The sequence below is a fragment of the Sarcophilus harrisii genome, chromosome 1 (genome assembly GCF_902635505.1).
Source record: "Sarcophilus harrisii chromosome 1, mSarHar1.11, whole genome shotgun sequence".
NCBI lineage: Eukaryota > Metazoa > Chordata > Mammalia > Dasyuromorphia > Dasyuridae > Sarcophilus > Sarcophilus harrisii.
This window is the reverse complement of record NC_045426.1, coordinates 32,238,518-32,264,192: the sequence shown is the minus strand read 5'-3', so window position 1 is coordinate 32,264,192 and position 25,675 is coordinate 32,238,518.

Below are 25,675 nucleotides of genomic sequence, written 5' to 3'. Positions count from 1 at the left end.
CAGCATATGGTTAAATTCTTCATCTTATTAAGAGCTTCCATTAATGCTTCTTCCACATAAATTTGAAGCAGAGACAGGTGTTATTGGAGAAGTCTCACAATAGAACTGACCTGAATTAGGGTGACAGAAGCAAAAGATGTATCACCAGGGGCTGTCTCACCGAGAAGAAGAATGGGGATTCTATGCTCCATTATGGCCCTAGACTGATGTGTTAGCATTATATTCTGCAAAACCTTCCTTTGGCCTGGTCTCCCTCCACTTTCTCCTCCTTGGACTTAGCAAATAGAGGAAGGACCCCCGAGGCAATTTATAACAGAATGGTAGAGCTGGCAGGGACCTTAGTGGTCAGGTAGGACTTTTTTTCACCCCCCACACACTTTACAGATGAAGAAACAGGGGCCACAAGATGTTATTCCCGGTTCAAGGTCACCCAAGCCGACAATCCCCAATGTAGGTTGTAAGGGTATATGGGAAAAAGTCACAAAGGCAACTGTGGTCTTTTATTTCTTTCCTGGAGAAAGAATTAAGATAGGATTTCAGCAATTGTCTTGTTCCGTGTCTCCAGGTCCTAGCTGTGCAGTTAACGGTCCACAAGACTCCCATCTATTTCAAAAGAAATTTAATCCTTACTCCCAAACATCCCCCTGGGTCCCAATAGGAACCTGAAGGATGTCCTAGAATTTAGGGTCATGTGTAATGTCCAGGATTCTGAGGTCACTAGTTCCATCTTTGATCTATTGATTTCTGTTTTGTCCCCGGTGACTCCTCAGAAAGAGCCGACATACTTTTGTACGGTTTTACATCCTCATCGTGCTTTTTTTTATGAAGAAAATAAATGCAGGAAATGTTCCCCAAGTATATTATTGGAGCTACCAAGAAGAAGTCACAATGTCTTTCAGTGCTTCCAAAAATCAGAAATTCCTGAAAATTAATGGGAACTCTTTCATTGACATTGTAACGTTCCTGTGTATTAGACATTTGATTGACACCATGTCGGCTCTTTGAAAGCTTAGGCTATGTCAGTGCCACTGTAATAGAAGGGAAAGAAGCAGTATTTGACTTTGTAACAGCAATTTGAGATTTAGAAAAACTGTGTGTGTGTATGTGTGTGCTTATATATATGTGTGTATACACACAACATATATGTGTCTGTATATATGTATATACACACATATATGTATATATACTCATACATATATCTATATACCATATATATGTCTTTATATATAATGTATATACACAAGTATATATATATATATATATATATATATATATATAACTCATACATATATATATATATAAAACATTTATTTCATTAACATTTCAAGGACACTTATATTGACAGAATAATGTTTCTTACAATGGGACAGTTTTTCTTGGGAAGAAGAAAAAAAAAACTTCCATTGATGACATGTTGGCTCGGCAAACCCTCCAGATTCATTAAAGGGCCAATGGAATTTCTACTATTCATATATTTATGCTCTGTATGAGATACTTCTACTGAAATTCAATTGTGTCGGCAGAAGCTTCAGACCAGATAGCATTTTAACAATTTCTGCTACTGGAGTGGTAAGACCAAATAGCTATTTAGGATTCACATTTTCCTTTTCCAATTGATCGTGGGGCTCCCCCTGGAACGCCCCATGCTCCAACTACCCTGACTTTCGGATTCATTTTCACCAGAAAAAAAAATCTAAACATGAAGCAGTGTCTTCCATTCTGGCTGGCACAGTGGATCCCCTAAGGGTATTTTTGTGTTGAAGCCAGTCACTGAGTAGCAGACTGATAGCTTTTTGTCTTCTGAAGCTCATTGACTAAGAAAATAATACACATAAAAGCAGCCTATTCCAATAATATCCCAGAGGGAAAATAGTCGATTGCCACCCACTTCTCCTGATGGGGACAGAGAGGGTTAGAGAATCACATAACTTGTGATATCTTAGAAGATAAAGTGATGATCCCATAAGGTTTTGATGAAACAGTAATAACAATAGAACACAAAGGCTTGGTCTGGGATAGAAATCTCAGCCAAGGCCCTTTCTGATGTGCCTAATAAATTCACAATTAAACAAATATCATGGAATAAAAATTCCTTTGAATTGGGGAATAAACAGCAAGATTATACAATGATCAATTCAGACGGACGTGGCTCTTTTCAACACTGAAGTGATTCAGGCCAGTTCCAATGGTCTTGTGATGGAAAGAGCCATCTGCACTCAGGGAAAGATCACAGGGATTTATTGTGGATCACAACATAACATTTTTACACTTTTTGTTGTTGTTTGCTTGCATTTTGTTGTATTTCTCATTTTTTTCCCTTTTTGATCTGATTTTTCTTGTGCAGCATGATAATTATGGAAATATATATAGAAGAATTGCACATATTTAACATATATTGCATTACTTGCTGTCTAGGGGAGGGAAGGGAAAAATTTGGAACACAAAGTTTTGCAAAAGTGAATGTAGAAAACTATGCATATGTTTTGAAAATAAAAAGCTTTAAAAAAAAAAAAGTAAGTAAGAAAAAACTTTTTAAAAAAATTGAGGCATGATCCTTTTGAATGAAAATTCCCAAAGGAAAAGTTAAATATATATATATATATATATATATATATATATATATATATGTATGTATAATGAAAAGAATGAGGAAAATCTTGTCCATTGAGGTCATGGAATTCCAAATATTCTTGAAAATGCCTATTTACATAGAATTATTTGATAATCAAGTTAATATTTTACTTGTTAATATTTTCCATTTACTACTGCCTCTATCTATTCCTATCTCTCTATCTCTCTGTTTGTCTCTCTCTGTCTCTCTATCTCTTTGTCTCTATCCCTCTGTCTCTGCTTCTCTGTCTCTGTCTATCTCTATCTTCCATGAAGGAAGGTGAGAAAATGCAACTCTTTCTCTTCTTTGCAGAAGTGGGGGACTGTGAGTAAAAAATAGCATATTATGAGTTAGATATATTGGTTAGGTTAAGGAATCATTTTCTTTCTGTTCTTGATTAGAAGGGTTATCTCTTGGTGAGTAGAAAAGGAAAAATTAAAAAATTGAGAATTAAAGATGTCAAAACAAAAGATATCAATAATGTTTAAAAAAAGAAAATGCATACTTAAATTAGTAATTTAGAAGAGTCATAAACAACTAAAAGTGGAAACTTTTGCCATTGGATAGCAATGGAAACATTATTTCCACATAAAATATCACAGATTTGAAAGATAAATATATTACTTGCATCAGGCATAATCGCTGCTCACAGGGACATAAATATTTTCATTCTGGCCTGAGCAAAGGCAGTACAATTAGAAAAAGAAGAAGGAAAAAAGGTGTTGGGGGGGCAAGGAACATATAATTATGTGTTTCTATCTACAATTTGGTAAGTGTAACCAGTATTTCTCTTTAATTGTTATGATTTGCAGCTGTAATACATAGCATGCTATTTTTATTGATCTGATTTTAACTTGCCTCATTGCCCTTGTATTGCTCTCTTTGCACAAAAGGCAACTGTGTTTAAGCAAAGTTCGAAACAGGGCATTTCCTTTAGCCAGAAAAGGAGAAAAAAATGAGGAGTTCTGACACAAGTTTGACTTATTCTCGTGTGCTCCAAGGCAACAGAAATGAAGATTGGGTTGAGAGAATATAATAAAAGAGAAAGGGAAATTCAGACAGAGGACATTTCACCCTGATGGAAAATATACTTCATCCATTTGGATCAGAGTCAAATTTGGTATTGTCAACCAGATGGACCCTCATTGTCCTTATTGTGATAAAAAGATATGAATTGGCTCAGTCTTTTTCTAGGACTGACCATCCCCTAAAGACAGGTACTTAAAAAAACAGCAAACAAGTAGACATGGTTCAGTTCTAAAAGGATGATATTTTCTATTATAAATATTTTTTCTATTTTTTTCTATTATAAAGCCTCAGAGAGATGTGACACTAGTACCCTAAGACCACATTTTCCTCTCATATTCCCCATTTCATCTGTTGGAAAGAAGTTCCATGGATTAGAGAGTATTCAGACTGAACCATTCCCTCCAAACAGCAACCATTTATTAGTAAAATTGTGGAACTGCCTTCATTTCCCCAATTTGCCTCCAATCCCTGACACTGATTAAGGTCCCATGAAATCTAGATAGGCCATCCATCAGAAAACAACTCAGACCACAAAAAAGGGACATAAATCTGGTCCTTTGACCCCTGAAATAAGGAGTCAGGGGTCAGGGTGAAGAAACAACTTATCTGCAGCTTTCTAAAAATCACAATTTTTTTAAATGCAACACTTACCAATCAGGAAGCATTTACTCTTCTCCATCTCTGTCTCTATCTGTTCCTGTCTTTCTGTCTCTTTCTCTGTTTGTCTCTCTCTGGCTCTTTGTCTCTATCCCTCTGTCTCTGCCTGTATCTCTGTTTATGTATATCTCTGTCTCCATCTGCCTCTGTCTCTATCTCTGTCTCTGTGAGTATGTATCTGACTGTCTCTGTCTTTTTGTCTCTTTTTCTGTCTTCATCTGTCTCTCTCTGTGTCTGTTTCTGTCTGTCTCTCTGTCTGCCTCTGTTTCTCTTTGTCTCTATTTCTCTGTCTCTATCTCTGTTTGTCTCTGTCTCTGTCTCTCTTTGTCTCCCTCCCTTTCTTTCTCCCTCTTTTCTCCTCTCTCCTTCCTCCCTCCCTCTTCCCCTTCTCTCCCTCCCTCCCTCTCTCCTTCCCTCCTTCTTCCCTTCTCTGTCTCCCCCCCCCCCAAGATGCCATGGTAAAAACTGAGGATAAAAGAAAAGACAAAAACATTATTCCTCAACTCTAGAAGCTTACTTGCTAATGATATAATGAATCAGGTTTATATTCCCACATTTTATCAGTTCCTTAAACTCTAAATCCTGCTAAGTGGGTTTATTTTGTTTTTGCCTTTAAAGATAGTATGTCTTCCTAAATCATCACAAAATATTCATTACAAAGACAGTTTTTTTAAAAATACTTATCTTTTGCTTTATTATCACTTATACTTCCTAATCCCTGCTGCATATATCTCTGCCTTCTCCATCCCAAAGTGCCATCTCTTATTGTAAAAAAAAAAAAAAAAAAAAAAAAAGAATATTTTAAAAAAGGAAACAATCAGCAAAATAGAATCTCACATAAAAAAAAGATTTGACATTATATTCTACATCCATGATCTCTCTTCACCTTTGCAAAAAAAAAAAGAGAGAGAGAGAGAGAGAGAGAAAGAGAGGTGCCTTCGATTTTCTCTTCTTTGGGGCCAAGTTTATAACCCTAATTTATGGCATGCATTTTTAGTTATTTTATTGTTTTTTCCATTTATATTGTAATTATCATGATGGTTAAATCTCAAGTCCTGTTTATTTTGTTTTCTATCAGTTCATTCAAGTTTCCCCATTATCTCTTACAGAGCGGTAACCTTCCATCCCATTGCCATAGCAATTCGTAGTTAGTTAGTCTCCATTTGAAAGATATCTCCAAAAAAAATCAGCTGCTGTTAAATAAGACATAGACTTGTTTGTACAAATTCACATTAATCCAATAATGGCTACATTTTCAGGCCCGGGTTCAAGTCATTTATTTTCATTCCCACAATTCTTAATAGTCCCAAATTTGTTCTATAAAACTTGAGTTTGGGAAGGGGGTGGAAAATAAGGATTTCTTTGGTCCCTTTCGATTTATCTGAGTTCCCAGTGGTTAATTTGGCATGTAGTCTCTCTTCTGCAGGGCCCCACAAAGGTGAGGCTAAAATACTGGTACAACTTTCCCAACTTATTTTCACATATGTGCTTGCTAATTACCTGTTACCACATGTGTGATTACTTCCTTTACACAAAGAAAGGAGTCCTATTTTCTGGAAATATTCAAGGAACAACACCAGCTTTTTAAGCTTGAAGACTCAGAGGGGGATCTCAGCCAAGCTTAGAAACAACCCAAAACTTGGTTCAACGCTTCTCCCCTTCATATTGGTTTATATTTCACAGTGTTACTAATGACATCCTATTTTTCAAGATTTCAAGAGGTGCATGAGTCTTGGACGTGAAATAGGCCTGGCAAAATAATCTTCTGATGAGTTAAGTGTAAATGAATCAGAAACATACGACTCATATTTCCCTTGAAACACACGGGGATTTAAAAGTTAATGGGGGAAAAAAAAGTTCTGGCAAACCACATTCAAGGTTTTTATTGAAACCAGGATGTTTGAATAAACATTTGAGATATCCAACTAACCCAAACTGTAATTGGGTTCACTCATCCCTACTTCTAATGGTGCTGGGAAACAACGAGAAAACATGTCCCAATCAGGTTTCTGATGGAAAGCTTTATTTGGCAGATACTTGGAAAAGCTTGCCGGCACATTTTGGCAACCAGTTGAGAATATTAAAACAGACAGTGAAGTCGTAAGCCCCCTTTTGGTGAGTGCCCTAAGAAAAATAATTGGGAATTAGAAAAGTAGCTAGGGAAAAATAATCAAAGATTAATAGAAAAAAAAGAAATCCTTTCTGGACATTGAGGATGATGAGAATGATGATGATGATATATATAGTGCTTCAGAGCTTGCAAAGTATTTTACATACATTACCTCATTTGTATGTAATACATACAAATAATATGTATTTGTATGTAATATACCCCATGAGTTAGGTCTTATTCTTAGCACCATTATATAGAAGTGATATATACCCCAGAGGTGAAGGTGAATACCCCATTGGGGTACCCCCATGGGGTAGAATGAGGTAAATACCCCATGAGAATAATAGAGGCGAATATACCCCAGAGGTGAAGTGATCCACAGCTAATAAATACCTGAATTTTGATTTGAACTGAGGGCTTTCTGATGACAGATCCATTGTTCTATCCACCAAGACATGTAGTAATACTCTTTCTCCATTGTGCTGTATTTACAATAATAACATCTATATAGTGTTTTAGAGTTGGAAAAGAGCTTCTCATATATCATCTCAATTGATCATTGCAACAACTCTGTAAGGTGGCTAACATTAGTGTAGTGCCTTTTTCCAGGCAGAGAAGGGTCTGATGGATTCCCTTTACTATGAGAAAGAAAGCCTGTACAATATAATCAGTCAATCAATAAGCATTTGTTAAGATGCACCAAGCAGCTACAGATTTGTTGTTCAATTGTTGCTTTCAATTGCAGCAGATTCTTTGCGACTCTATTACAAATCCTCTTGGCAAAGATACTAGAATGGTTTCTCATTTCCTTCTCCAGCTCATTTTACTATAAAGGAAACTGAGGCAAATAGGGTTAAGTCACACTTAGTAAGTATCTGAGGCTAGATTTGAACTCAGGAAGAGGAATTTTCCTGTCTCCAGGTCCAGCACTGGGGCACTATAGTGCCACGTAGCAACCCAAGCTACTGCTACAAAGACAAAAGGGAAAGTTTCTGCCCTCAAGGGGTTTACATTCTAAATAAACAATAAAGAATTTGAAAAGTGGGTGAAAACATATCCCCAAAAAATTTCTCTTACTTAACCAAATGGTGTGGTCTATAAACCCATACTGGGTGAGCCCTACTTCAGATCCCCAAATCTAAGGTCACCATAAAGTTTCTTTTCTGTTATTTCCAACCAAAAAACATTGCTGCCTCCTTAGAAATTGGAATTCCTTTTTTTGCATCACCTTCATTGACAAATCTGTCCCTTGTTCTTCCCTTACATAGAAAGCCATCACTAGAAATTAAGAATTTCAAAAGGAGAGCAAAAAATTAGGAGAAAATACCCTCTCCGACTATTAACAGAGTCACCCAATACATGAAATGTTTTTACCTGTTCAGTGAAGACAAGGAACTGCATCTGTGTATCCCTTCTTCCAGATTACACTCAGTCAATTGTAACTCATGTCTAATTTATTTTGCTTTTATTGTCACTCTTTTCCTTTATGTCATGATCATCTTTGCATATATTATTTTCTTGCTTGTTTTCTTCACTTCATATCAGCTCATCTTGGGCCTTTCTGTATGCTTCAGACTTGCCATTTTTTATAGCATAGTAATACCCCATTCATTCATGAACCACAACTTCTTTAGACAAATCCTCAATCATCGAGGAACTTCTATGTTCCCACATCTCTGGCCATTACAAAGTATGCTTCCATGGATATGCTGATGTATATGGGATTTGATCATTTTTCCCCACTTTTTTACATCCTTAAAGAATATGACAGACACTAGAATAATTACCTCAAAAGAATATGGACATTTTAGTTATCTTTTTAGCATAATAACAAATCCTCATCATCCATTATTTCCCAATTTTAAACTTATTTAGGAGGAAAGCTGTGTTTTATTCATGTCTTTCCCCAGAACCTAGAAGAGTATCTAATAAATAGTAACAAATTAATAATAGTTATATAGCCCTTTAAGGTATGCAAATGCTTTATCTCAGTTGATCCTCACTACACTTCTATGAGATGGGTACTTTTTTTACAGATTAGAAAACTGAGGTTGAGACATAGCATTTAAGTATTTGAAGCAGGATTCAAACTCAGGTCTTGCCAGCTCAACAACAGTCTATCCAGTACACCAAGATGCATCCTACCTAACTAATGATGAACTAAATTGAATCAACCAGGGGATGTGTCAGATATAACAGAAAACAAGAAACTCACAGCAAAGAGGGAGATTCTGATGAAAAACCATGAGACTTGGTACCTGAGTACAGATCATTTTCTTTGTGGTCATTTAACATAAAATACATAAAGAAGGAAATTTGTGAAACATTCTATATGATTTTTATGTGTTCCACTTTTTTCAAGTTCCGAGAAATTCCTTTTTATGAATTAATCAATAAAAATATTGTTGCTCTTTAATTGTTTCAGCCATGTCTGGCTCTTCTTTTGTAGTTTTCTTAGCAAAGATACTGGAGCAGTTGACCATTTCCTCTCCAGTCATTTTACAGATGAGGAAACTGTGGCAAACCGGGTAAAATGACTTGTCCAGGATTACACAAATAATAAGTGTCTGAAGCTGGAGTAGAACTCAAGAAGATGAGTCTTCCTGATTTCATGTCTAGGTTCTTCCCCAATCAGTACATTAAACTCTCTAAGAGCAGAAACTTTCTGTTTTTCTAAATAAAATAAATTTAAATACAATTATCTATTCACTCACTCCCCATTTTATATTTGTCAAGTTTACTCAAACCCAATTATTTCATTAATTAAATTGTATTTTACGGGATTAAGCACTGTTTTATTTATATCCCCAATGACACATAGTAGGCACTTTATAAATGCTTGAAAAATTGAATGGTACTTCAATTAGGAGAGGGAGTAGAGAGGGGAAATGTCCATTAAAAAAGCTCTGCTCAAACTTAGTAGAATTTTCTAAGAAAACAACTCAAAGAACTAAGCCTCTGTTTTATATACAATAGTTAGGGCTTATTCATTACAAATTTAACATTAACATTTTAGTGCAAAGGCCAATTTGCCAATTTGCTGCCTATCCCTGTGAATGCTCTTTTTAATAAATAATGCAGATTGTATAAGGGGGAAAATGATGGCCAAGGTAAAAATGCAAAACATTTTAATGGGATGTCTTTATAAAAGGTCATCACCCTTTCTAAATAGTTTCAATAATTTCTTTTATCTTAAAAAGATTTTTTTTTATGAACAAGCTTACAACCTGCAATCATCCAGTAGTTTAAAGAATATTCAACTGATGGGAAACCAAAGATTTTTCCTGAAATGATGAATGAGTGAAGCGTGCTTACTTTGTTTACATTATAGATGTCTTATTGCAGGAATAATAATAAATAACCAGTCTTACTAGGGCAAATGGTTTTCTTATGAAGAAAAAATGGGAACAAATTTGTTTCAGTTGTATTTTAATTGAAAGCATTTCTACAACATGTTGAAAACAATAAGGAGGCTTTTCTCTTAAGTGTATCATTTCTCCCTCCCCCTGCCCCATCAAAGGGGCTTAATTCCAGATGCTGATGGATAGTATACATTGGATCTCCTAACTTCCAGGTCACGAAGAGGGACTCTTAAAATTAATTTTCAAAGATGCTTAAATTTAGCAAATAAGTATTAAGTGTTTATACTCTTGTACCAGGCAGTGGTCTCATTACTGAGCATAGGAAAACCAATAATAATAATAAAAATAAATAAAAGGTGAACTAGGTCTTATTTTCAAGAGGCTTTAATTTTAATCAGAGGCTACCATAGGTACTTAGATTTAAAAAAAAGAGCATTTATTAAGCATCTAATATGTGCAGGCACTATGCTAAGCATTGAAAGTAAATATAATATACATGGGCAAAAAGCAATTACTATTTGAATATGCTTCAAGGTTTGTTCTTATTTAATCCTCATAACTAGCCCAGGGATGTAGATAATATTATTATACCCATTGAACAGGTGAGGAAACTGAGGCAGAGAGCAATCAAGGGCCTATCTAGTGCTTAAAGGCACATAGTATGAGCTTCTTAAGTGAACGTTGACTTGACTTGACAAGCCATGCTTTAAGAGAAGCTATAGATTTTTTCTTCCTTCTATTTCCATTACAGCTTCCCCAACTTGATCCAAAGGCTTGGAAACTGAGATAGTCCATGGCCAAAAAGCTCATCTCCGGTGACCTCAGGGGCCTTGGTGAGGCCAGTCTAGAAGGCTGGTAAGTTCCTATTGATTTGGAGTGTTCTGGGCTTAAAGTGGTTGAGATGGTTTGTGAACCAGAATGAAGCTGAGTCCCAATTCTTCGTGCTAATTCCTTGATCGTGATTACTAAGGAATTTAAGTTTTCTCTGCAATATAACACCAATTTCCAAGTTCTTAAAGAAACTGAAGTCTGGGTTGTTTATTTGTATGTTTCTTTTTTTCAAGAACTTCATAAGACTGTGGGCTTCCAACAAATTGCAATTAGCTTAAACTAACATCCATTACATAGCACTGGATCTAGAGTTAGAGGAATTGTGTTCAAATCCTAGTTCTGCCATTTATGCCCTGTATGATCTTGGGTATTGCTTAAATTTTCTGTGCCACAATCTTCTCAGTTCTAAATTTATGATTTTATGATTTTGACTATTTCTGACTATGTTGTTGTTCAGTCGTTTTCAATCACGGTCATCTCTTTGTGACTCCATTTGGAATCTTCTTGGCAAAGATAAAGGAGAAATTTCCCATTTCCTTCTCCACCTCATTTTACAGATGAGTAAACTGAGGCAAAGCTAACTTGCCCAGGTTTATACAGCTAGTAAGTGATGGAAGCCAGATTTAAACTCAATTCTTCCTGATTCCAGGTCCAGTATTTTATCCATTGTGTCCCCATTTCTGATTATAATTCTGTTCATAAGAAACAACTAGGAAATATATAACAAGGACAAAATTTCATTACCAATTATCTATTTTAGAAGTCCTTTTTATTATCATCTTTCATTCTCATATATCATCTCAATCAGCAAAATTATAAATTAATATAACTTCCTTTGGACTCCTGAAGAAGATATGATGTAATCATGAGATCTTATTTTCCCAGTATACAGAGATAGCAAAGGATAGTGGATAGAGCTCTTAACCTAAAATCAAGAGATTTGGCTTTGAGTTGTGATTCTGTCGTTGACTAGTTGGACAGGTAATCTCAATTCTCTAAGCTTCAATTTTCTCATCCAAAAAATAGAAATGATAATAACTTATATAACTCACACGTGGTCTCCCCAGGGAAGGTACAATATAAATGCAAATTCTTATTGTTAGAATGGATTTAATAATTTACATTTTCTTTTTAAAAATTACATTTCCATTTTCTTAGGCAATAGATAATGAGTTAAATTTTAAAATTATTAATCTTATTGTAAACATAGATAAGAGTCTAATTTAAATGCATCAATTTTGCCTATTGCTCATTTTAAGCTCACTGAGATTGAAGATTGTTTTATTTTTTTGTACTTGCATCTCTAGCATCTAGTATAATGCCAGGTTCCTAATGTGAGCTTAATAATTGTTTGTTTAATTAACAAAGTTTCTTTTATTTTACCTTTCCTCCCTGTTTTGTGAGATAATACTACTTATAATCTTCTACCACCTAACCTAACATTTTGTCTTCTTCAATATAATGACTGATTAATGTGAGTTAAATTTCTTTAGGAAATGATAATTATATTGGTATTAATGTCTGTTCTTTTGTCAGTTTCCATTTTTCAGCTATCAATAGCTTAGCTGTATTGATCAATTTGGAGATGAGTTATTTTGCCCTTTTTATTCATTCTTTTAATTTGGTATTAACTGTTGTCCTTGATCTAACAGGTCAGTGGTAGAAATATGTATAGACAGATGATTCAAAATGACTTCACTGTTTCTAGTTATTCAAATATTGTTAATTTCATTTTGGTTATGCTTTTCGGTGCTCAATGTGACCATTGAAATTCAACTCATTTATAAATAAAATATTCATTATAGGTATGACTTCTGTTTGTTCATTAAGCCTTTGACAACACTTTTACTTCTTTATCCTAAACCATGTTTTTTAACATATTTTTCACCACAATCCCTTCTGCCTATTTTTGTTCTACTAACTGGATTTGAGGCTCCAAATTAAATCAACATAAATCTTAATAGTAATCTCAATGAAATTTCCCTTTTTTCCCATTGGCTTTTATGGACAAAGATTTCATCATCTAGTTTACAACCTCCCACTTGTGAGCCTCTCTACACTTAGCTAGTATAATTGTCAGAATATAATTATATGCTATCATTGGAACCATATGCAAAGTCTTTCCAAAATTTAAGAAATATCCATAACTTCTATTCCATTGGTAGAGCCTTTGAGAACTCATTTACTTCCATGTCACAATGAGGTATTATAACAGGAGGTTTTGGAAGATTAAAGAAAAAAGATAAAACTGTTATCATAAAAATTCTAAGCAACAATATTTCTTTTTTTAAAAAATCTCTTCTTTACCATAATATTATAATACTCACAAGTATTTTTAAACAGCACTTAGCACAGTACATAGCACTTAGTAGGGGCTTAATAAATGTTTATTGAATGACTATTAATTGATTTACTGTTATTTTATTGTAAAGGTCATGGGATTCATATCTCTTTGAGTTAGAAAATATACAAGTATAAAACATCATATAATGTCACCCAGCTTTAAATTAAAATAGTCTTATTCTTTAGATTTTGTCTGGTTCCTTCAAATAATTCTCAGTCTGAGTCTGGAAGAGATTTCTACTCACATAGGGAAGACATTGACATGTTCTAAAATGCATTCAGGTCATGGAAGCTGCTCTCAGCTAATTGTGAAAATGAGAAACTAGAGGTAAATTTCATTTGCATTATCTTCCTTTGATGCTCAATAAGGTCAAAGGTAAAGGTTTCATCTTTTTCTGGTCCATAAAATATAGATTGCCATTTTCAAAGTGCATCAACACTAGTAATAGCCATTCCCATTAGTCAGTCATATAATCTTATGAAATATTGACATGATAAAACAATGCAACTGGGAAAGGACCCATAGAACATGTGTTTTATTGACAAATAAATGCAAGAGCTTAAATATCTCCTTCACCACCTTCCTTTAGCCACGACGGTCATTTTATCAAAAGCATAAGGATCTAGGAAGAGCTGATGACTTTTAAATATTTCTTTAATACTCCCTCAAATAAAAATACAAATCCAATTTAATCCCAGTTCATATGTGTGTTCACCCCATTTTGACAGTGACATTTTATGGCAAAATGTACTTTAATATCATATTCAAACCCTTTTCCCATCTTTTAGTAGAAAATCCCCTTTTTAATTTATGGTACTTGCTTGCTCGATTCAAGCTGCATTCACTTTGAGATACTTTGCAAAGATAAATAACCAACACACTCTGCCGTTCATGAGTAATGTAGTGACTATAACTTAGGAAAATAAAATAGGTGGCCACCACCAAAGGAATGTATTACCGTTAGAAATAAATATGTATCATATGGATAAGTAATAATAGAACTGTAAATTAGAAATACGCTATGGAAAATGCTTTCCTATTTTACAAAGATTAAATTATATATTGTAATATATTGTTGCTTCATATATATTTAAAGAATGAAATACATTAGGTCATGCCTTGTGCTGAATAGACAGCCGATCTGAGTGTGAAGAATGCAAAGCTAAGTCATAGGTTTACGAGTTATTTCATATTAATTCCTTAAGAATGTATATGACTTTGGGGGTCGTCATTTTGTTGGCAAAATATGTCATTCCAAAATAACTCTCATCAATGAAAACTTTCATATATAATCAAATATGAATAGTCTTTATGGTGCTCTGGGGAGAGGAAGTATTTTGAATAAATACTTTGGTCTTGGGTTGCCACAAAATATACAATGGGAGAAGAATATTTTGTAAGAGAAGAGGATAAAAGATAAGTTGGCTGAATGGTGCCCTTGTACACATCAAATGTTTAAAAATCCATTGGAAGGCAGCTATTGTTTTGAGTGGAGTATCTTTGAATGACCACTGAAATAACATGAAAGCTCCTGAAGGACGAGAATGGAGGGATGAATTATGATCTCCATTGTGAGAGGGAATTTTTGCCTTGAACAGATAGATGAAGGACTAATTAAACTATTTTAGCCATGGTTGGAACTAATTAAATGAGTAAAACTAATAGACCATTATATCCTCCAACATTCTTTATGCATTATGGTGGTGCCATAATGCATAAAGTGCTGGACCTGGAGGCAGGAAGCTCATCCTCCAAAGTTCAAATCTGGTCTTAGATGTTTACTAACTGTATGACCCTAAGCAAGTCACTTCATCCTGTTTGCTGAAAAGAAAAAATGAGCTGGGGGAGTAAGCGGCAAACTACTCCACTATCTTTGCCAAGGAAACTCCAAATAGGATCACAGAGAATATGATATGTTTGAAATGAATGAACAAGAAGAAGAACCTTTAGTTGTAAGGATCCCAAGATCTCATACAAATGAGAATCTAAAAAACTTGCAAGTTTTATCAAGCAGTAAAGAAACTGATTATGTCACTAATGATCTTAGGCCAATTTTTGTTGGATAAGATAGATGAAACTTCTTAATCTCAATTGAAACTCACATGCTATATTATAAAAACAGCCAAAAATAGCAGGGGTATTTTTACTTTATATATTATCTAAAATTTACATTTTGAGCAATGATCCCTCCCTGGGATCATTGTTATTACAAAAATGTATTAACAAGTTGTGGAAAGGTCTTATTTAAACTTGACTATGTGAACAAAACTTGTTATAATTTCACCTTTAAAATCTGCCACTTGGTTTTGTTCTGATAATTGTTTTAAAAACCAAAAAGAAAAAAATTCCTAAGGAAAAAGAATCAGATCACCCCAAATATTAAACAATAAGTAGCAAGACACTAATTAATCAAGAAAAATAAAGGACCTAGTATGTGCCAAGCCTTGTGGGACTACAAATACAAAGAATGAGATAATCTCTCTACTTTCTGAATATTTATAGATTTTATATAAGGGGTGAGCAGCAATAAGAAAATTCCAGTGGAATACCATAGGAGAAAAATACCAATATTTTAATATGGATACTGATAATTGATAGCATGAATTTAGCAATAAATACATATATTTTGCATCTGTTTCAAAAATTAGTAATTAGTAAAGGACTGAATAAACTGTGATATCTGCATATATCATAAAAAGGATGTTAATGTAAAACAAATTAAGGAAAATACATGAAGACTTATGCTATATAATGTACTATGAATAAAGCAAGGCCCCCCAAAAAAAACTATTAGCAAATGATTGCTGTAAAAACAAATAAAAGCAGTACTTTATATCCATAGACCTCAGTTTCCATATCCATAACTAGAATGATGATTGCCAAGAAAACTTTCAAAGTTCCCTTCCAGAGGAATACTTTATGATTACTTTGATCCCAAGATACCCAACACATTTCTACTGGAAAAATATGATCCAACTCTGAAAATCTAACCATTTTCCCTCTGTTTTCAACTCACCCTTTTGCTAGCCAGTTGCCACGGAGCTATGACTGATTAATGAGTGTGGCAGACTCCATTGGGACGGTTCTTTCTAAAAGGAACTGGAGGCTGTGCTAATATAGTGATTGACCTCAGGCCCTCAGAATTAGCCATAAGCTGATCCAGACTCACCGCTTAGTCCTAGAGGAGGATAGTAGCACTAAGGTCAACATTTTCAGCACACAGTTACATACTCACACAAATATTTTCTTGTCCCTGGACATGCTATTTTGACTATGGTTTCACAAATTTTTTTTCATCAAAATGTTTGATGTCCCTTGTAGAAATAACATGCACACATTCAGTCCTAGCTTAAAATAAATATGACTTAAAAACAGGCTCCTTTTGGTTAGACTTGGGATTAGTCCATTTTCTCAGCCTATGAAGCTCTATTTTCTGCTCTATAGTGAATTGGAAGCACTTCTTGTTTTTTAAGACCAAAATGAACACTTCTAAATGTTATGGACTTTCAACAGGAGGTGCTCATCGTTATTAGTTACACAGGGTTAGAAAATGTCTGAGGCAATGTTTGAACTCCGGTCCAACGCTCTATCCATGGAGCCACCCAGCTGCCTCTTAAAGGTCAGCTCATCCAATGCCTTATTATACAAATGAGAATCTAAAACCCAGAAAAAAAAGAAGTGATTTGTCCAGCATCCCACAAGTAGTAAGTGAAAGTGAGGCATAGTTTTAGGTCCTCTTTATTTCAAATCCAGCTCTCTTTCTCCTGTATCACCACATCTCCCCAAGAATTTCAGAGCGTGGAAGCTCTGCTAGAAAGAAAACTCAAGCCAAGGAGCTTCCGTAGATACCCGTGGATTACCTGAGCATTTTGTCATGATTTAAAAGCATCCTTTCCCAAAGGTACACTATCCACTATCCATCTTCTAGGCTTCCAAATGTAGCAGGTAATTATGCTTGATTAAAACTATAATATTTTTTATCCTTACTCAGCTCTCCACAATTGATCTTTCCATAAAAAGCTACTAATCCAAATAAGAAAGGGAGAAAGGAAATTTATGTCAAGTATTTTTAAACTGAAAAAAAATGTTCTATGAAACTTCTTTGATGGATTTCTTTTTACTGTAAAATGTACTTGCAATATGCTTCATATACTTGCTTTTAGGCAAATTTCATAGAGACTTGGACTCTCCAATGTGGCAGGTATAGTGTTTTAGCAGTGTGATAAAGGAAGAATGCTTACAAATCAGTTCGATGAATGACATTGAACTCACAATTTACTCAAATCACGTTTTTCCTTTTAAAAGCAATGTATGTATAAATCCATGATATTGTGTGTGCCGGCAAAATTCTGCCTCTGTCCAAGCTTAGACTTGAGGTTTGAACAATAACTCTTCATGAAGCAGCAGATTAATCTAAACTAAGCAAACTGGCAAAGCAAAGGAAGTCCCTTCCCCATAGGAAGGGGGTTACTGCCTTGCCTTGATTCATGCAATGAGTTCTAAGAAGCCAAAGGAAGCAAACTTGTGTACTACATGGTGGTCACTGTGCTAAAAGCTCCATAAATATCTTACTTTGTCCTCACAGTAACACTGGGGAGTAGTAGGTCCTGTGATTAAACCCACTTTTCAATTGAGGAAACCGAGGCAGACTAGAGTGAAGTGATTTGTTCAGGATCACATAGCTGGTATTTGAGGTCAGATTTGAACTCAGTTCTTCCTGATTAGAGGCCTAGTGTTCTATCCATTATACTACTTAACTGCCTCAAAAAAGGAAAGGAATATCATCAAAAGATGCAGAATTACAGCATCTTAAAATTGTGAAGGATTTTAGCAGTCACCTTACCCCCCACTCCTTTTCCTGAAAAAGAATCTCCTCTAGAACCCTTGTCATTAGACTAACATGGAAGGAACTTAGGGAAGACCATTTGTCCAAACTCTTTTTGCAAATAAAGGAATTGCAGCCCATGGATGCCCTTGCTTTGACTGAGCTCATGCAATGGCAGAGCCAAGACTGCAACCCAAGCCCCTGAGTTCCCAGGCCAAGGTCTTTCCATTCCATCTTGCTTCCTTGGAGAGAGAGAGAGAGAGAGAGAGAGAGAGAGAGAGAGAGAGAGAGAGAGAGAGAGAGAGAGACACTTATTGATTGTTATATACAAGACATAATGCCCAGCACATGAAATTCAAAGATAAAACTTTACAAATTCCTGTTCTCGAGAAGCTTATATTCTACTGGAGGGGAAAGGTTACAACTTACACATAAATATACCAATACAAAAAAATGGAAAACAAAAGAGAGCCCAAATAAGCTGCCACTAATACAAACATCTCTAGAATAAGTCACCATTTCAGAAACAACAACCCAGGAGTCTGACCTAAATTTACTTTTATAGCTTTGCATGAGGGGCAGCTAGGAGGTCATAGATAGGAATTTTTGATAGGAAGATTTGAATTTATTTATGCTTTCCAGGGTTGTTAGGAAGATGAAATAATATGTGGGTGTCAAAACACTACAAAATGTAAGCTATTGCTATAAAATGATAATTAACCATAATAATTAAGTATCATTATTGTTAAGGTAATCTTCATCTTCATCAGCAGTGGTAGCTACCGTCTTTCTCCACTTATTTGGTGATTTTATAAAAGTAAAAGGGTTGCTTTGAAAAAAATTCTTAAGATGTGAAAGAAAGAGAAACATAAAATAAACTATATACTCAAGAATAACCAGATTCCAGGACCAAAAGTAAGTGTAGAAATCAACTAGTCCAATCCTCTCATTTTACAGATAAGGAAATCAAGGCCCAGAGAGATGAAAATAGAGTGAATTGCCTAAAGTCAAACAGTGGGCTGAAGTTATGGTTTTTAAAAACAGAATAATTTTTAAGACAAGCAAGAAACTGGCAAATCTGCTCTTTGTGATTTTAGGGTTTCAATCATCTCTGGTGTTCTGAGTCCTACATATGTCGTCATTTATTAGTTTTAGATTTACTCTTCACATTGCTCAGTTCATTATTGTGGTTTTAATTTATATGATCTCTACTTATGAATTAAGCACACTGAAAATTAATGGGATAGAAGGAAAATTTATATGAAGCTATAATGTTCCTCACACCACAGAGAATTGATGGAGAATACTTCAGTTGTTATGATTTGGCTCTTTGTTGATTACCTAGATCATTCTCCATAATGGTGATTCCAAACCCTCTTCATTAACTCAATTTCTCATTTCCCCTTCTTATTCCTTGCATACCCAGAAAAAAAAAGTGTTCATCACCTAGAGAAAATTGAAGCCATCAGAAACTAGCTCCATCCTTCAAGGCTTAATAGGTAAATTAAAACCTCCTCCACAAAAATTAAATTAAATTAAAAACCCTCTTGTTCAATCTAGCAAAAAGTAATCTCTCAGAATCAAAGAATATTACACCTCAGAGGCAATCTCATATAAACTATCTCCAAATAAGAACACACTTAATAATTGGTAATCCAGTCTCTTTTTAGGTGAAGCAAATAGGCAGTGCAGTGGTTTGAGAACTGATTCTGAAGTCAGATATGATCTATTTTCAAATATGACCTCCAATACTTACTGACTGTGTGATCATATCTGTCTCAGTTTTCTCACCTGTAAAATGGGGGTAATGATGGCACTTACCTTTCAGAGTTATTATAAGGATCAATTTAGATAATATTTGTAAGGTACTATATAAAATGCTGTCATTGTTGTTGCCCTGTGTCTATATGACTAAGTTTTGCCACTTCAGTGAATCTTATCTCATCAATGTATCTACTCCAATCAATGATGGTAGTTACAGACCACTGTTGGCTTCCTGTTCCAGAAAACTTGTGTCCATGTCCTCCCATTAATTCTCCATGTACAGAATCCTCTCAGATCCCTAAGGGAGTTCTTTTGTCATTAATAAGATTTTAAAAATGGAATATTGGCCCTGCCCATTGGTTATTCCTTATTCTCAACAAATGTCTTAACCATCTTCTTGGCAAGTCTTGCAGATGTCTGGTGTTATCACGTATATCAGTTCCCTTGTCCAATTCTAAGTCGGTATTATGTTGTAACATACTCAGTGTATATCTTTCCATTGCCCTTTGAATAGCCATCAGCTTTCCCATTCACAAGTGCATTTATGCATTGTGTTACAGAATAACTGTTTGTGAACCTGTTCTGTCTCCTAGATAGAAGCTCCTAGACGGAAGAAACGAAGTCATCTTATTTTTATGCCCCCTGTAGCATTCAACATGTTTGTTGATCAATGAATGGAGAAAAGTTAGGAATTAATTAAAAGAGGAGTGCCTAAAACACTAAAACTCCTTATGGAGTTTTTGAAACTTCACTAGAACATTTCTGTAAAGCTCCCTCATTAGGAGAAGGAGGAAAATTCAGCCCAGTCAATCTATTTCACAGAAACGTGCTGTGCAACAAAGACAATTATATTGTTTTGGAAAGATTCATCTGGCAGTGGTATGCAGGATCGATCAGAGCTAAGGGAACAGGGAGAAGGAACTTCAGATAGATTATTATTTATAAGAATCACCTAGGAATAAAGAGAAGACTGAAACTAATGTGACACTGAAAATGGAGAAAAATACCCTTGCATTTCCTCTCCAGCCACATCCTTCTAATCCCTGAGAATTCTATGAAATTCAGCTTTACCTGACTGAAATTCAATGACTGAATTCAATTCAATTCTATAACTATTAATTAAGCATCTGTGATGTGAAAGAAACAGTACTCTAATAGCAAAAATTCTAGAAAAAAAAAGAAGGAAGGAAGGAAGGAAGGAAGGAAGGAAAGGAAGGAAGGAAGGAAGGAAGGAAGGAAGGAAGGAAGGAAAGGAAGGAAGGAAAGGAAGGAAGGAAGAGAAAAGAAAAAGATAAAAGGGAAGGAAGAAAAAAGAAGGAAGGAAGGAAGGAAGGAAGAAGAAAAGAAAGAAAGAAAGAAAGAAAGAAAGAAAGAAAGAAAGAAAGAAAGAAAGAAAGAAAGAAAGAAAGAAAGGAAGGAAGGAAGGAAGGAAGGAAGGAAGGAAGGAAGGAAGGAAAGAAGAGAGGGAGGGAGGAAAGAAGAGAGGGAGGGAGGAAAGGAGGAAAGGAAGGAAGGAAGGAAGAAAAAGAAAGAGAAAGAAAAGGAAGAGAAAGAAAGAGAAAGAAAAGGAAGAAAAAGAAAGAGAAAGAAAAGGAGGAAGGAAGGAAGGAAGGAAGGAAGGAAGGAAGGAAGGAAGGAAGGAAGGAAGGAAGGAAGGGAGGAGGGAGGAGGAAGGAAGGAAGGAAGGAAGGAAGGAAGGAAGGAAGGAAGGAAGGAAGGAAGGAAGGAAGGAGGGAGGGAGGGAGGAGGAGGGAGGGAGGGAGAGAGGAAGGAAGGAAGGAAGGAAGGAAGGAAGGAAAGGAAGGAAGGAAGGAAGGAAGGAAGGAAGCAGGGAGGGAAGGAGGGAGGGAGGGAAGGAGGGAAGGAGGGAGGGAAGGAGGAAGGGAAGGAAGGAGGGAAGGAAAGAAGGAGGGAAGAAGGGAAGGAAAAAGGAAAGGAGGGAGGGAAGGAAGGAAAGAAGGAAGGAAGGAGGGAAGGAAGGAAAGATGGAAGGAAAACAACATGCCTCCCTCAGGGAGCTTACAGTCTACATATGATCAAAAGATCAAGGCAAGGATTTGAGAACTGAATTACTCTGCCCCAGATGTCAGTAAGTAACAGAATGGGTGAGTTGAAGGCATCTCAGTTGCCATGAGTTCCAATCCAGCCTCAGGATGGCTAGGGGGAACCATTAGTGCACAGAGTGCCAGACCTGAAATCAGCCTGACTCATCTTCTAGAGTTCAAATCCAGCCTCAGACACTTAGTAACTGGGTGACTCTAGGCAAGTCATTTACCTGTCTACCTCAATTTACTCATCTGTAAAATGTGACAGAGGAAGAAACGGATAACTGCTCCCGTTTATCTGCCAAGAAAACCCCAAATGGGGTCAGGAGAGTCAGATATGACTGAAACAACCGGGTAAAAACCCCACACATTTCCATAAATAGGAGCCAAAGTAGGGGGTATACCCAGGTCCTCCTCCTTTTCTTTGTTCTTTGTTATGACTTAAGGGCCACACAACTATCCTTTAGTGAGAATATAAGTTTCTCGAGGGCAGAAATCATTTCACGGGTCTCTGTTGTCCCACTACAACACCTGGAACGCACACAGTAGGTTCTTTCCAAAGCTGGTGGAACCACTTTACTCCACTAAGGTGCCCATTAAAAGGGAGCATATGCTCAGGCCCCCCTGCCCGAGAGGCACAGAAATGGCTCAGGATCGGCCGGAGAGACGCTGTGTCATTTTTTTTTTTTATATCCCAGTTCTCAAGCACTGTTCTCTCTTAAAAATCACTTGTGCCAGAGCCTTTCTGAGCGTCCCCTCATCTCCCAAGGAGGCGGCGGAGCTGATGCGGAGCCCTGGGTGGGGTCGCTGACCACTCGGTAGCCCCGAAGCTCATCTGCTTCCCCACGCTCCGCCATCCGCTCCTCAGCCCGGGCGAACGCCGGGAGAAGAGCCGTCTTTTGTGACAAGTGTGGGGAAAATGTAGCCAAGAGTTAAAAGTGAATCTCTTACCTCTTTGAACTGTTTTCTCAGTACTCGGTGTACACAGATACACTTTTGATGTGTTAACTAGAAAATCTGACTGCCAAAGAACAAAGCAGCTGTCACGGAGAGGAAGACACTGACGGAGAAACCACACGGCCCTTATTGAAGAACTGTCAGGTCCCATCCTAGAGCGTTCAGTTTGTCTGGAGTGTTTATCAAAGACCTGGATCTGATGCAGGAAATTAAAAAATAATAATAATAATACGAATCCAAGCGCTGGACATTTATGAATGGAACTCGAAGCTGGATTTAAAAGAACTATAAAGAATGCATGTGGATTTTTAAAAAAACAATTCTGACAAAAGAACACAAAAATATAAGATTTTTTTAAGAATCATATTTGTATATGCAGATCCAGCTATATACATGTGTGACTGAGGATGGATGGAAACCTCTCCCCATTCATACATGTGAATGGGGGAAAAAAAATTCCCCATGAACCAAATTTACTTTGTAATCTCAATGTTCCATGTGTCCCTGATGAAAACATTATATATAAAAATTCAACCTTGTGGATATTTTTTAATTGGGTTTCAGTAAGAAACCTTTGGGGAAATGGGTTGGGAATTCTATTTTGGTTAAGAAATATTTAATTTTTTTTATCATTTCTTAGCTTGAAAGCTGGAATAAACCTTGTTGGGCATCTGGTCTAATTCCCCCATTTTGAAGATTAGAAAACTGAGTCCAGAGAATTTAGGGCAATTGCCCAGTGAATCTTTATTAATTTATTCAATATCTTCTATGGTGAAAGGTTACATGGAGTATTAGTTTGAGAACTGGCCTTTCGGCAATGAAATGTGGGTTCAAATTCTTTCTTGAGATATTTGGATCTCTCAATGTCCTGCTCAAAACTCAGACTTTGAGTTGCAGTCAGTACTAAATACATTGGTAGAGTGAATTCCTACCCCAAAGAATCATAATTCTGTCTAAAATTGTGCCAGAAACATTGCCAGATGCTAGATTTGCCCAGGTTCATACCCTACTGGCAGATCAGAGATTTGAACCCAGGTACTTTTCCAATCCAGAACTTTTCACCCATTATTTTCATCTTCAATGATTATGTTTCTCCCTTTTTTAGAAACAACAACAACAACAAAAAATCCTTTGCAGTCCATTGTAGAAACATATTGATTATAAAATTATACTATATGGCTCCTGGGATAGGTTCTGACAGATGCTGCACAGAGTTCAGGAGTCTTTTTAGATGCAGAAAATACTCTTATTGTAAGATGAGTAAGTTATTTATGAAATCACAGTAGCAGAAGAGATGCACAAATCCCCGCAAGTTTCCTAAGAAGTAGCACAAATAATCTCTATTTAAAAAAAAAACAAATCACGTTTATTGGGATTGTTAACAAAGAAGCCTTCACACAGGGAGGCTGGAGCATCCGTACCCCCAATCCTCCCGAGTGCCTCCCAGGGAGTCCCACCACGCCTGAGTATCTAAGGGAGTCATTTTGCCTCCGCCAGCTAGCAGATATAATGCACCTGTGTGTCTCCCGGGTCCCACATGCTATTTTCATAAATCCCTGTTCAAGCAGAACAGTGGCAGTCAAAAGGACATGTAGTCCCTGAGGCATCTTGTTGGAAGGATATTACAATATGTGCCTTCCTTCTGAGGTTAGCAGGCATCCCTGAGCAATGGAGCAAATCCTCGGGCTACACTTGTTTCTACACAGGCAAAGTAAAGGGGGAGAGCCGAGGAATTGTCTGGCAAACTCAATCAATACAGACAGCCAGTGGGCTTCATTCAGACCACTTTTCCCCTCACTCGCAGGGTGATTTCCTTGGTTTCAACAGCTTACTTGGTCTAACTGCTTATAGAGAAGTTCCCTAGAGAACATATTTTCTAGCAGCTAATTTTCCAAGAGTCATTAACTATGAAGCATTTGAGATTCTTCTTTTTCTAAACTGGGAGATGTTTAGACATATTCCATGTTCAATGTTCTATGGTTTATGTGTCATAAAAGCATATAGGGCTTTATCCTATTGGACCAAGCAAGAGCCCCAGCCCCAGCTCTGGAATATGACCAAATGTAATATAAGAATCACCTCCCCCCATAACACATTCTGACCCTTCATGGGATTTTATTGGCCAATAAGATGGCGCAATACCCCTTTCCCAATTGTGTCCATGGAAAAAGTGCTTCTTAGTCCTTTCTCATCAAACAGGTCAAAAGAAAAATCAGGAAAGGGACAGGACTTACTCAATTTTAACTACAAAACGACCCCCAATACTACCCCTGACAGGGATGTCGTATGCACCTTGATAAAGTTTTTAGGGCCTTCGAGTTGCAATCAGCTTGAGGTCAAAAAGATTGATGTTACCGTTTAATTTCTCTTGGAAACATCCCAGACTTTCCACAAGACTGCATATTGAGAAGCTCGGGATAAATAATACCAAATTTGAGCTTTTATTTTTTAAAGCTAGTTCTCATCCACTTTAAACTGTCATACCATTTTTTTTAACCATTCAAATTTGGGAAGATCACATTGTTAACTACCAGGCAACTGGGGAAAAAACCTTCATACAACAATACCCGCTTAATTGAAGATTTCTCTTAACATTTTTTTATAGAATAATGTGGGTGTTATCCATATGAAAAAAAATGCTTTTAATGAACCAGTTCAAAATCAGGGCAGGAAAAGAGCAAAGAGTTTCCTTTAGGTTCTGGTGACAGTTTACATAAAAAAGATGTTTTATTTTCTCTTAGCAGGGTGTACACCATCATTTTGTCTTATTATTCCTGACATTTAGTCCATCATATTAGCTTCTTTGTGGGAAACAAGAAAGCAATTAGGGGCCTTGCTCTTTATTCCATAGGAAAGCGAGAATCAACTTTCCCCGAAAACACTTAATGATGTAGCAGACCTGGTCAAACAGCAAATGTAGAGGCTTTAAAATGCAATAAAGATACAGCTTTAATAATTTTCAATTATAGTTATCCTGCAATAATGTTAGTGAATCTCATCTAGAAAGTAAATTATTCACTGAAAAGGATATAGAAATCTGGGGGTTTGTGTGACTTTCCCATTTAAAGTTTCACCAAGATTATCCCCGATAAGGCTCCTTTTTTCGATTACATATTTTATACTTTGTTTCTATCCTT